This window comes from Stenella coeruleoalba (genome assembly GCF_951394435.1).
Source record: "Stenella coeruleoalba genome assembly, chromosome: 11".
NCBI lineage: Eukaryota > Metazoa > Chordata > Mammalia > Artiodactyla > Delphinidae > Stenella > Stenella coeruleoalba.
The window spans coordinates 93,323,374-93,338,204 of NC_137157.1; the positions used below are offsets into that span (position 1 = coordinate 93,323,374).

At 41.6% G+C, this 14,831-nt stretch overlaps 1 long non-coding RNA gene across 1 annotated transcript; it reads right to left on the bottom strand.

The window, feature by feature from the left end:
* Nucleotides 1-886: 886 nt before the first annotated feature.
* On the bottom strand, nucleotides 887-9,247 carry LOC307193733. The gene is made up of 3 exons (XR_013830395.1): nucleotides 8,713-9,247; nucleotides 6,468-6,627; nucleotides 887-958 (listed from the first exon to the last, which is right to left on the bottom strand). It is a non-coding gene; the product is annotated as an uncharacterized lncRNA (long non-coding RNA).
* Between the last annotated feature and the right edge of the window lie 5,584 nt (nucleotides 9,248-14,831).

Sequence of the window (14,831 nt, forward strand, 5' to 3'; positions counted from 1 at the left end):
CTGCACAAAAGGGGAAATTTTACTCTATTTTTAGGCAGTTAGGGGGAGGTAAAGAGCTTTTCCTGCAACTGCTGGTTCTCAATTGCCTTTAGCTCAAAAGAATTCATATGCCAAAGAGGCACATTTTGGTACCCTTCATTCTGCCCTTTAAAAATTCTTCCCCCACCCCGGGAAAAGGCATTTCTGTTAAAACAAAACAAAACAAACAAAAACCCAAAGGTTCATGAGTGGAGCAAATGATAAACCCAGTTTTGAGGATCAGAGGAAAAGTCAGTCAAAAAGGTTTCTAGATGTTGGACTCAAAGCATATTTAGATGGTGGAGAGAGGATGGCTGTGACAATCTAACTTCCAATTTCCTGATTTTCAGTTTGAATGTCTTTGGTGATGGCATGTATATCAGTGTCACAGTCATGGTTATTCTTCAGAGCAAAGCATGGAAGCATCTGGCATTAGTTTGTAGAGCCCTTTTAGATTGCCCTAATGAGAACAGGGCAGTCAGGTTTTAGTTCTCAGTGGTGCCAAGTCAGAAAGGTGAGAGAAAAACTAGAAATGTTAATTACTGACAAAATGTACAAAACAACCACAAGGATGTGCTGTAGTTTTTCACTGAAACAGAACTTCTCCCTCTCTCATCACTCCAATTTCTATCAAAGGTAATCAAAGTAAGACTAATTTGCAAAAAAATCGAGTCTCATTGAACTTGGCCTGATTATTTACATAAGTGCAGCAAGAATAAGTAACTGACCGTTGAGGCTCTTTTAAGTCTGCTTTGCTGGAATTTTAAATCAGGGAACTCAGATTAGATTTTTCAAAGCCTCTTTGAGGATAGGAAGCCAAGCCAGAACTTACCATCAGTCTTCATCTGCAGCACCTGTAGATTTGGGTGAATTCCTCCTTTCTCAGGGTTCCCAATATATTTTAAGGCTCCTGGGCCTTCCAGGAAGCAATGTTCCTTACCTGTAAGACCAGGAAGCCTGTAAGGCAGGTATCAGATGGGTATTCCAAGAGGGCTTTATAAGCATTGGCTCTATACAGTGAACCTTAGTTCTCAAATATGCCATTCCAGTCAAAGCCTTGGTAATATAACCAATATTTCAAACTGTGTCCTGTTAACAAGGACAACAGATTCTTTTTTTTTTTTTTTTTTTGCCCCTTGGCATGTGGGATCTTAGTTCCCCAACCAGGGATCAAATCTGTGCCCCCTGCAGTGGAAGCGCAGAGTCCTAACCACTGGACAGCCAGGGAATTCCCAGGACAACAGATTCTTATTGAACATATGCAAATAATTATATTACCATGAAAACAAGAATATTCAATAAAAGCTTCCAAATTCTAGAGGGATCAGGTAGGGAGAAAAAGTAAATATTTCATCTTTATTCACAAAAGTATACTTTAATATATTTCTGTAAGTTATAGATAGCTTAAAAGAAAAGAGAAAAAGGATTCCTTAAATCTGAAAAATGAAACATTAAAGAACCAGTGATGTTTCAACCCAGAAGGCCAGAAAAATTATAATCATCCTTATCAGTTCATTCAGTCCCAGGAAATTAATTCTTGTTTTGCTTGATTTAGGGTTAGCAATTTTATACATTCATCAGGTTCTTTGTTGGACTGCACCCCACAGGCCTACAAGAACTGCACTCGCCCAGCTTTAAGATCAAAGAAAGAGGACTTCCCTGGTGGCACAGTGGTTAAGAAGCTGCCTGCCAATTCAGGGGACGTGGGTTTGAGCCCTGGTTCGGGACAATCCCACATGTCGTGGAGCAACTAAACCCGTTTGCTACAACTACTGAGCCTGCACTCTAGAGCCCGTGAGCCACAAGAACTGAGCCCAAGTGCCACAACTACTGAAGCCTGCGTGCCTAGAGCCTGTGCTCCACAACAAGAGAAGCCACCGCAATGAGAAGCCCAGGCACCACAACGAAGAGTAGCCCCCGCTCGCCTAGAGAAAGCCTATGCGCAGCAACGAAGACCCAACGCAGCCAAAAAAAAATGAATAAAATTAAAAAATGAATAAATAAATAAATAAAAGACCGAAGAAAGACCCCAGCATCAGCGACAGAGACATCAATGGTTGAATGGATGGGGGAGCTAACACGTCTGAAGCAAGGTCCTGGGGCGACACCCTACCGTGTGTGGTGGAAGGCGGGCAGGACACGGCAGCAATCTTCGCTCCTGGCGGGGAAGGAGAGATTGCCACTTATAGGAGGAACTGACTTCAGGTTGGCTCATTAGTGACCAGCCGAGGGGCACGGCCCTCACTGCCCCTTTGCTAAGGACAATCCTAGCTGGGGCCTGGGGCAAGTCTGTAGGAAGGTCATTTATGCGTGTAGGGTGTAGGTGAAGCAGGCACTGGTTGGGCAGGGGACGTACAGAGAGCAAGAGAACAGCCATCTTGAGTGGCCTGACCATACATTCTCCATTTGAGTTTTTGGAAGTTTTACCCAGCCCAGTGGCATGATTTTTATGTTATCAGAAACCTGTACCCCAGAGTACTTGTCAGTCTTTTCTGTGAATCTCCTTGATGTGAAGCATTTTCCCCTGTAGTTGATTGCTACAACATTTCAGGAAGAATAGTGTAAAATATTAACTGTGTGGGAATGACAGACTTCAAAATGGCCCTGGTTAAGAATCTGATGAAAGTTCATTACGGCACACTTGACAAATCTGGTTATTTCTGTGACACACAACATTTTATAATGACTGGAATTATGACTGATAACATTAAACAAGGACAAGTTATGGATAGCAAAGATACTGACAAATTTCTAGGAACTTTATACAATTTCTGAAACATTTATATGAAAAACATGTATCCATACAAATATAACCTAAAGAAGGTTCAGAATCCCTTCTCATCTGACAATGTTTCCCATGTAATTTAACATTTCCAATAAACCTAATTAACCTGTAACAATAAACCTGTAACATCTCTATTTTACCAAGTGAGAGAACAAATTCTGTTCTCTCTCCAAGTGAGAGAACAAATTCCAATAAACCTAATTAACCTGTAACAATAACCAATAAACCTGTAACATCTCTATTTTACCAAGTGAGAGAACAAATTCTGTGAGATTTTTCAGGTGCCCTCTGGGAATCTCAAAGTTATCTTGAGGTAAAAGAAGATTCCATTTAGAATTTTATTTGAGGAAATTTGTCAAAAATATCAAAAGGTTTGAACACCTGATTAAACAGGATCACAGGTCACTATGAAACAATACTTGGTTATCTATTTAACCAAAGTGACAATAAAAGATTTCAAAGGCAAATACAGAAGATCACATGACTATAAAAAAAAAAACTTGGCACTTTCAATATTAAGAAGTTTGTTTTCTTAAGTAATCAAAAACATAATAAAGACAACACAACTCACAGAAAGTTATTCTAAGACACGGAATCTTTGTTTTCTAGGCAGATTACTCAACAGGTAAAGAAAACCTTTTTATGAACAGACCATTAATCCAAACTCCAGTTCTGTATCAGTACACTATTTATATCAAAATTCATTTTAAAACCTAATGATGAATACGTTTCATTTAGCCAGCCTGACCACAGAAGAAAAGGTTTTCTCTCTCTTTCCTTTTACAACTCCCTATATCTATCTAGGTTTTTGTCCTTTATTTTCCTCTTCCTCATCTGAAACAACTTTTAAATAACCTTAAACTACTTTAGGACAAAATTACTCTCCTTTTTCTAACAAAAAAACATCCTTCATCTCTCACATCCTGCCTTACTTTTCTTGCATACTTTGCAGACAATTTTTTCCTTCATTTTATTATTCCTAATAGCTAATTTACATATGTTGATTAGAATTCTTAACCCTTGGTAACCTTAGTTTCCAGTGAAAAGAAGGAAGTAAGCAATTGTGAACTGTGTGTTATATATATCAGCATTCTGTAGTAAATTAGAAAATTTATGGATATACCAATTTTATAATTTTTAGAGGCATCTTTTCTTCACAGTAAAATTTTTCAATATGATAAAATAATATGTTTATTAACAGAACTGAATATGTTTAGTCTGTCTGTAATAAGAGGCCAAAGTAGATATAATTAAACTTATGTTTAGCAATTAATGTTTTGGTATTTTATCTTATTTGCAGATGATCTAGATATTCAAAGAATGTCCATCATTTAACTTAACTTAGTATAGCTTTAAAGTTTTAAGATACCCAAAAGATTTTGGAAACTATTCTTAAGCAGAAAGGCTCATGTATAAACTGTTACCCACTTCCATTTAACCAACATATTCTTAACAGTTATGCTTTAATTGTTCACGAAAGTTTCATGAGACATTAAACAAAACTAGCCATCATCTAAAGCTGTTTTCTTGTTAACAAATTTTGTAACATGCATGCTAGGAAAATATTAAAAGTCACAGAAGTAAAGAAACCAACATGTCACCATGTGCCTTATATAATAAATTTGTAATTTTATAATTTTAAACAACTAGAGATAACATAACAACAAGTAGAGACAACATAATCTCATTTAACAGTAAACCCAGGTAGAATAAAACTGTATGTCTGCATTACATTTAATGCCAACAACTTTCAGGACATTCCTATTTTTTTTTAACCAAAAATATTAAACCAGTTTCATTTACCAAACATTATCTGAGATCACATGGACTTAAAAAAAAAAAAACTAATTTGGGTTAGTTTCTATTTTTCTGACAGTTTTAGGAATACAGAACTTATATAAGTGTTTATTTCTTTCTAAACCAATTAAAGCAGAGCTCTTTTATGAATTTTGGCAATACCTTCCAGAGGTAGAAAAATATCACATATACAAGACATACATACATAGACATAAACATTCAGACGGTCACAAATAGAAATCACATAGCATTCATTTAAAAATGTTACCTGTGAATTGGATACAAATAATATAAAACTTACTAGTTTATATAAAATATTTGGATCCAAATTGTGTTTCTGCCAGGTATAACAAGTTAAGGTTACCTACTGTACTGAGACTTTTTGACTTTTAGCCAAGTAAAATATTGTATAATTTTACTGAAATGGGAAATCATAAAAAAAAATTATAAATATTTAAAAGACCTCATAGATACACAGAACAGATTGGTGGTTGCCAGAGGTGGGAGGTGGGAGGCGTGGGTAAAATGGGTGTAGGTGGTTAAAAGGTACAGACCTCCAGTTATAAGATACAGAAGTCCTGGGATGTAAGGCACAGCATGGGGACTATAGTTAACAATACTTTATTGCATATTTGAAACTTGCTAAAAGAATAGATCTTAAAAGTTCTCATCACAAGAAAAAAAAGTTCTATGTGTGGTAATGGATTTTAACTAAACTTCTTGTTGTAATCACTTTGCCTTATATACGTATATCAAATTACTATGCTTGGGCTTCCCTGGTGGCGCAGTGGTTGAGAGTCCGCCTGCCGATGCAGGGGACACGGGTTCGTGCCCCGGTCCGGGAAGATCCCACATGCCGCGGAGCGGCTGGGTGCGTGAGCCATGGCCGCTGAGCCTGCGCGTCCGGAGCCTGTGCTCCGCAAAGGGAGAGGCCACGACAGTGAGAGGCCCGCGTACCGCAAAAAAAAAAAAAAAAATTACTATGCTTTACAACAAAAAATAATACAGTGTTATATGTCAATTGTATTTCAATTAAGAAAATCCTTTTAGATATAAAGTCCAAATTTCCAAAGGTATCCCTATTCCAGTGTGACTCGAAACCAGTAATCCTTTTTATGACTTAAACATGAACACAAGAAGCATCCCCAAAGAGGCTGAAAAAGATGCAGAGACAACCCCCCTTCCCTCTGCCCCAGGATCAAGAGTTACTCCCAAAGACAGCTTAAGAAATCAAAGACCTTCACTGTCACAAGCAGTAAGGAAACTCTGGTCCTCCACAGAAGTGTGACACCTTCAGTCATAGACCTGTTAACCTGTCCCACTGAATAGGCTATACTGGGATGAGACTTTTCCCTGAATGACAAGGAAATGAAATTATGGACTGAGACCTCTCATTGATACAAACTCCCATGAGAGCTGGTATGGTCAGATGGACAATGTTACTTATGTGCTTTTGTGTGTCGGGTTTCCTAGCCTGACAGGTGCCACCAGATGCATATCTGACAACCTGCACACCCCCTCCCCACAAGCTATTGAGACCAAGAAGAGTATCCTCTCACTGGTTGCAAGCCAAGCTCTCAAGACCCAAAATGAAATGGAAAGACAATCTTATATGATTTTCCTCCTCATGACAAACAATGCAAAAGACAGAAACAGAGAAAACAATGACTTTTCCTGGGAGGCTAAGGATCAATTAAACAATGAGTACTCCAAACCAAATTTATAAGAGTCATAATCCAAAGAACTAATTCTTACAACTGCTTTTCTTCTAGATTTGGAAAGAGAAAACAAAGACACTTTACCACCCTCATTCAATTAGACCGTGCAGACAGAAATCAGGGAGGGTAACTTTGGTCAGAAATTTTACCTTTTGCCAGCTCTATCAGAGGGCCCAGACCTCAGCTTCAGCCTCTGTGCAAGTGGGGTTTCCCAGGCATCCCTCTGTGGTAGAGGGAGGAAAACTGTAGAGGAGGAAAAGCGTTCTTCCTTCTATTCTCCTAGGTTCACGGGCGGACCTCTGAATCAAACTGATAAGAAATAGATTAGCAAGGAAAAAAAAACAGATTTAAATACATAAATACGTATGCAGGAGAGTTCAAAAAGAAATGAAAACTCAAGGAGAGGGCCCTATGACTGAGGCTTTTTTTTTTTTTTTTTTTTCCCCCGATACGCGGGCCTCTCACTGTTGTGGCCTCTCCCTTTGCGGAGCACAGGCTCCGGACGCGCAGGCTCAGCGGCCATGGCTCACGGGCCCAGCCGCTCCGCGGCATGTGGGAACTTCCCGGACCGGGGCATGAACCCGTGCCCCCTGCATCGGCAGGCGGACTCTCAACCACTGCGCCACCAGGGAAGCCCTGACTGAGGCTTTTATACCATCTTTGGCTAAGCAAAGGAGAAGGGGTGTGAGACTCCTGGGGAGGGGAGACAAGTGCTGGGAAGATGAGGGGAAGAAATGTCTGGTAAATAAGGCTTGTCTTGTTATGTAGATGAGTTTTCCCTGGAAGTAACTCTCTTCCTGATAAGAGACACCTTTACAAATGAAAATTTCCTTTACATGTGGAAATTTCCTTTGCCAAAGAGGTGTATTTTGGGGTGCAATATTCTGGTACCCGTCAAGTACTTGTTTTGCTCTAGCCACCCATGTGGCAGGCAGCTCTGCCTGGGCCATGACAGACTCCAGGTAGACCAATCTGATAGCATCTTTCCTCTGCCCTCACCAGGCACCAGTCATCTTGGGGCCAGGTGCTTTCCTGCTGGTGCTAAGACTAGCTTGTGGGCATGAGTGCAACTGAGCTAATTAATGCTCCATATTGTAAACCTCCGACCAAAGAGATAGAGGTGCCCGAGAACATGTTCTTCCCCGCTTCCACCGGGTTGGAGTCCAGACACACATTTATTCATACAGCTTCTCAGAGTTGGTTAGGCAAGATCAAGCCCTCAGTTGGACTTGATAGCACGCAGTGGCCCCGGCACTTTGTACTGACTGTCCCTCCTGACCTGACTCACTCCTACTTCCTGGGATTGCCCTCCCTAATTAAGTCATGGTTCATATGCTGCAGCCTCTGCTTTCTGGGAAAACATAAAGGCCTTTTGAAAAAATTACCTCTCAGTGCCTCAGTTTCCTCATTTGATAAATAGAAATTATAATAATAGTACCTGCCTCATAGGGTTGAATATAAAGCAAATTACTATATGTAATGCTCTTAGTGGAGGGCCAGTATGTGTCACAGATGTGCTAGCTTTATTTTTATAATTTATTCTAAGTGCAACGGGGTGTCACTGAGGAATTTTAAGGAGACTATCATGGTCTGATTGACATTCTAGTATTAAGTTCCCTCTTGTACCTATGTGGGAAATAGATTAGACAGAGACAGAGATAAAAGTGGAGAAACATTTAGGAGGCTGTTGAAATGGTAATGCAGAGAGATTTTAGTAATCTATTCAAGAGAATAGAGTATGAGCAGTGGAAACCAGTAGAAGTGGACAGAGCCAGGAAACGCTTTGGAAACAGTACCTACAGGACTCAACAAATAGACTGGATGGGGCAGTGAGCAAAAAACAAGAACAACTAAAAAATATATTGCTTTTCATGGCATGTGCATGATAAATCCAGCCCTTTTTCTCAAGATATGAAGTCAATTCCTCCCCCAACCCTAGACCATGGATTTAATGTTCTCTTTCTACCTAGACTGTCTTTGCTGAAGTTCTTGCCTGCTCTTCAGTCACACATCCTGTGACTTAACAAAATGTTATTGTCCACCACCCGGTTTTCACCTGCCACTCCCTCCTGTGGCCCCAGTGATGGAAACTTACAACAGCAAAATGCAAGTCTTTGTCTTGTGCTACTGCAACTCCTTGACTCCTCCCAACTCCTCACCATTCATCCCCTTTGTCCCCTTCTAGCAAGCTTGCTAGGTGGGCCCATCACCTACCCTCCTATTTTTGCACCTATAGCTTCAATTTACTCTTGGAATGCCATTTTCATTTTAATTGGCTGTTTTCTTTCTCCATCTTTACTTGTTAAATCCTAACTCCCTCACTTAACAGAATCAGAAGAGAAGCAGAAAAATGATCCTTGACTTCTCAAACCAACACCACTCACTCCTACTCACCCTCGTCACAGTAAAAGTCAGTTGGCCCTTCCAGCTGTCCAGGCTGAAACCTTTAGAGTCTTTCTGTACGCTTGTCTTCCTCTTAACACCACTTCCAATTTGTCAGCAAATCCTGTTGGCCTTACATTCAAAACGTATTCCAAGTTCAACCACTTCTGACCAACACTGGTTCCACCCTGATCCAAGTCACTGTGTCTCTCCTCTTGATTATTTCAGTCGTTTTCCACTGGTCCCTCTGCTCCTGCTTTGTTTCCCTGTAATCTATTCTCAATACAGTGGCCTGGGTGATCCTGTTAGAACATTCAGATCATGTTACTCTTCTGCTCAGCATCTTTCAGTGGTTTATCGTTCCACACAAAGTAAAATCCAGTGTCTTTCACAGCCCCCAATGTGTGGCCCACTTCCCTCTGATCCGCCCTTTTACTCACTCTTCCCCTCCTCCCATTCACTCCACTACGACCTCACTGAGCACCTTGCTATCTCTCAAGCATACCAGGCCTGCTCCCAACTCAGGATCTTCCATTCATTGTTCCATCTGATGAGCGTGTGATTCCCCCAGATCTCCACATGGATGGCTCCCTCCCCCGCTGCAGGCCTTTGCTCAGATGCTACCTTCTCAGTGAGTCTTCCCGACCATCCTCTCTCCCCGCCAACCATGGCCCTCGCTATTTCCCTTCCCTGTGTTACTTTTCTCTAAGACACACCCTATCATACTATGTATATTAACCCCAGGTATAAAGCACTTGGTTCCCAGACTCTGTTCTCAGTTCTTAACCAGCTAAAGTTCTTGTGTGCAGGGGCAGAGTGGAGGTGGGAGGAGTTTGGAAGGGACCTCCTCCTTATAATTGGGGTTTTTCTCAGTTCATTGTCTATCGATTGTGTATACAGTTTGTTTCATTATCTTTATATTATCAACTGAAAAGTATTATTCTACATTAACGTCACAATAATGGGATCCCAAATTTTACACAAGGGAATTTTTGCAGCCCTCCTTTGTTTTCACTAGTTTGCTTATCATCTAGCCTGCTTGTGAGGACAGGAATTTGTACCTGCTCTTTTCACAGTGTATCTCCAGCACTTACAACACTCTTGGCACCTTGTATGCCATTAATAAACATTTGAATTAGTGTTGACTTAGTGAATGGCTCATCCTATCCACACACATGCTGTACCTGACTCACCTGCTTTCAGAAACTAGTAGAAACCATTGCTTAATCATGTTTTCAAGACCATAACCTAAAATTCAGGATCCCTTACATTTATATAGCACTTTGCAGACCGTAAACTACTTCCACATACTTGATCTCATTTAATCCTCACAACAACTTTATATTCTGATTTTTCATAGGAAGCCGACCCTGAGAAAGAGTGTTTTGTTCGAGGTCACAGGAAACTGAATCAGAGAGAGACTGCGTGATTTGCTCAAAGTCCACACTAGAGAATGGACCACAAATCAGATGCAATTTTCACTCCGGTATCTCAGTTCTTTGTTGGATTCTGTGTTGGATCTTCGCCTCAGGACTCCCAGTCGAGCTAATCAGGTTTGCTTCGGTTTTTACTAACTGTGCTAACCCAGCAAAACTAGGGATGGCTGATTGGCTCTGCCTGGTTGAAAAACCAGGATTAGGGATTCTGAAAACCAATGTTCTCAATACAGCTCATCTGCAAAAACGTAGATCAAGATTCAGGCGCTAAACACCCAGAAACAAAGACTCTGTAAAACTTAGATTATACAGAATTGCAGGCAGGTGGGGGCTTAGCCAAGCTCCAGTCAAACCATTTGAAAATGTCACTCCACAGTTTTAAAATTACCATGGCCTTTTCAAAAGAATAATTTTCTTATTTCTTCTCAACGTGAAGAAAGCAAGCCCTCTTTTGAAGCCCCGTGCAGATCCTGCTATAAATGGCTGTTGAGTACCTAATAAGTGAACGGCACGGTCCTCTTCCCTTCCTGTTCATCCATAAGCACGTTTCGCTTTCTTTGTAAACTTTCTTTGCCTTTAGTCATTCATCGCCACTCTTCTTGCCTGACACCTTTCATAGCTCATTCCCACTCACAGAAAATTCATTATTATTATGGGTCCACTCTGGGTTTTCTTCCCTTGTGGCTTCACTACTTCAACTATGGACTGTTTAGAGTTCAAAATCCATTTCTTTGTACTATCACAGATTGTAAATATTCAAAACCTGGTGACTTAGGAAAGGGAGAGGAGCCCCATTCATGATTTGAACAAGAGAAAGAGAGCAGATGTTATCAGATGCCCCATTTTTTTTTTTTTTTGCGGTACACAGGCCTCTCACCGCTGTGGCCTCTCCCATTGCGGAGCACAGGCTCCGGACGCGCAGGCTCAGCAGCCATGGCTCACGGGCCCAGCCGCTCCGTGGCATGCAGGATCTTCCCAGACCGGGGCACGAACCTGTGTCCCCTGCATCGGCAGGCGGACTCTCAACCACTGCGCCACCAGGGAAGCCCAGATGCCCCATTTTAATGGCATACAAATAACATGACTCAGACTGGTTCGGGTGCAGTCTGCGTACATCAGAGGGGGAGATGGAGTGCTGACTTGGTGAAGGAGTTGTAAATAAAAGCTGACTTTGGTTTGGCATCTATAATTACACCCAAGCCATAGCTTGCATTTTGATTGTCTCTTAGAAGAAAGAAGAGGAAAAGAAAGAAAGAAAGAAAGAAAGGAAGGAAGGAAGGAAGGAGGGAGGGAGGAAGGAGACAGGAAGATGAATTTTGTTTTTTCATAATAGGATAGACTCAGACATTCAGTTTCCTTATGGAATTTTTATTTATTTATTTATTTAAAGATTTAATTTAATTTTTATTTTTGGCCGCATTGGGTCTTTGTTGCTGCGCGCAGGCTTTCTCTAGTTGCAGTGAGCGGGTGCTACTCTTCATCATGGTGCGTGGGCTTCTCATTGCGGTGGCTTCTCTTGTTGCAGAGCACGGGCTCTAGGCATGCGGGCTTCAGTAGTTGCAGCATGAGGGCTCAGTAGTTGTGGCGCACAGGCTTAGTTGCTCCATGGCATGTGGGATCTTCCTGGACCAGGGATTGAACCCGTGTCCCCTGCATTGGCAGGTGGATTCTTATCCACTGTACCACTAGGGAAGTCCTGACATTTATTTTAAATTGGGTCTTCTTTTGCAGAGAACATCCATGAGAATGGTAGAATAGAAGATGGTGTAATTATCTAGACTTTCATAATAATTGTCTCACAGATGCCATAGGAAGCATTAATTACAACACTGAATTAAAATTTTAAATAATTAGAGGAGAAACAATCCCTCTGGCCACATCTACATGTCATATCTAGAGCATCACAGGTGTTTGTACATAATACAAAATACTATGTTGAGTAATGCAAGGGAGGAAAACCTTTTTTTCTCTACCCTCCTAGGTTTGCTGGCTGCCCACTCCTCCAATCAAATTGATAAGAAATAGATTAACAAGAGAAACACAAAAACCAGATTTCATTATGTATGTGTGCACAAGAGTTTCCAAAGAAATGAAAGCTCAAGGAAGTGGCCGGATGATTGAGGCTCATATACCATCTTAGGCTAAACAAAGGGAAAGGGGTTTGGAGCTTCTGGATGGAGGAGGCAAGTTGTAGAAAGGGGAGGGGAGGAAATGCCTGGAACACAGGTTATCATGTTGAGCAGATCAGAGTCTCTCAGGTGGTGAGCTGTCTCTGGGAGTAACTCTCTTCCTGGTATAAGACACTTTCACAGATGGAAATTTCCTTTATAAAGGGAAATTTCTGTTACAGAAGGGGAAAATTGTACTCTATTTCTGGGCAGTTGGAGGAAGTAAAGGGCTCTTCCTGCATCTGCTGATTTTCCATTGCCTTTAGCTCAGAAGAATCCATGTGCCAAAGAGGCACATTTGGGAATGGCACCTTTAGTACAATGGTTAACACAGAAGAATTCCTGTCCTCAAAGAACTTTACAGCCTAAAAAGGAAAAGAATATGTATGAAAATACTATAGCACGAAGCAAACGTGCTTTGGTAGAAGTATAAAGCGCCGTGGAAGCCCAGAAAAGGTAGTTTTCTGCTGTGTGAGAGGTTTTAGGTTTTATGAAGAAGGTGACATTTGAAGAATGGGTAGGATTTGTATCTGTGATAAGTGGAGAGAAAATGACAAGAAAAGAGGCAGGAAAGTTCAGAAAACATTTAGCGGTAGGTGAGTGGTCACGTTTGGTTCAAGGACATGTTAGGAGAGATGAAGTAGAAAAGAAAGCAAGTGACAAATTATAGGCTGTTGGAGGCTGTTTGAGCAGTTTCGTCTTTATTCTGTGAGTCCTAGGGAGCCACTGAAGGTTATGGAAGAGAAGAACTTTTTTCTAGACAGTTCTTTGACAGCAATTGGAGGATGTTTAGACTGGAGTCTGGGAGTATAGTAAGGAAACCATTATGTAACCTAGGACCCGAGTTAGGTGAAGGAAACGGGATACACATCAAGGATGGTTAAGAGGTGGAACCCGGGGCTTCCCTGGTGGCGCAGTGGTTGAGAATCTGCCTGCCAATGCAGGGGACACTGGTTCGAGCCCTGGTCTGGGAAGATCCCACATGCCGCAGAGCAACTGGACCTGTGAGCCACAACTACTGAGCCTGCGCGTCTGGAGCCTGTGCTCCGCAACAAGAGAGGCCGCGACAGTGAGACGCCCGCGCACCGCGATGAAGAGTGGCCCCACTCGCCGCAACTAGAGAAAGCCCTCGCACAGAAACAAAGACCCAACACGGCCAAAAATAATAAATAAATAAATAAAATTAAAAAAAAAAAAAGAGGTGGAACCCACGTGATTTGGCAACTGGTTAAATGCTTTCCTTTGTGTTCAGGAGAAGGAGAAGCACGGAGTGAAAAGCAAAGATTTAAGTTGGGATTTTGTAAATGACAAAAACCCAACTTGATTCACCTAAAAAGTAAAAAAGGGGAATTTCTTTGTAAAATTCAATATTTGATTACTAACCTATCTTTAGAAAGGACAGCCAGGTAGGGACAACTGAGTCAAGGTCTCGGCTGTCATTCTTCATCCGTATCCTCTCTTTGAAGACAGCCTTTATTCTCTTCTACTGTGAGAAGCACTTCCATGCTTGAGGATCACCACCGTACCCGGTTCTTCTAGCTACGGGACTGAAGAAGAACGGGATCTCTCTCTGGGCCACTGTGAACTTTTCCGGAGATGGACACTGATGGATGAACTTGGTCACACATCCACCTCTTGGGCCAGTCACTGGATCTGACATATGAGGTCCTGTTTTTGGCACATCCCACTAGAAAATCATGGTTGGGGGTAAGGGAAGGTATCACAGGCATGGCCATGGGGGAACCCTTTGTGATCAGCCTTCCCAACGGGGGCACAGTAAAGAGGACAGAAGAATATCAGTTGTGACTGGGGTTCTGGGCCACTATGTTTGGGAGGATGGTGACGCCTTTAAGAGATGGAGAAATGGGTTTGGGTAAAGTGATGAATTTTATTTTAGACATCTTACTTTTGAAGGTGTATCAGGCCATCTGTGTGGCATTGCATGGGAGTCCCTAAGTAATTGGGGTCTTCAGTTCTTAGGAGAAGTAGGTTTAAAAACTATAGATTTGGGAGTCATTAGCAGATACATCATGATGAAATTAATGGAGAAGATTGCGCAGGGAGGAAGTACTCAGAGAGGAGGATGGAGGGCAGAATCTAGGAAATTTCCATCATTTGAATGGAGGCCTAAAAGGATAAAACAATGTAGATTGAGAAGGAGCTACCAAACAACTATATCCAAGAGAGGGAAATGCGTAAGAAAGTGTCCAAAACTCACTGAGAGTGCTGCAGATTCCTTTTTATCTTCTTCATCAAATCAACAATTCTCTCTGGAGTAGGTATTAGGATCGTTGCACCAAGGGAGACAGAAAAGAGTAGAAGACAGATCTTTCCCTGAAGCGAAGAAAACTTGTAAACTCTCAAGAACGGGGTAAGGTAGTGGCGGGCTTTTGAGCATGTGCTCAGGTAAGGGCCACCTTTGGCATATGTGCCAGACATTGCGATAAGAGAATTAGGGGAAGGACTGAACATGAGAACCTGTGGGAGCATTGCTTGTTAGTTGGTTGTAATAGAAAATTGTATATGG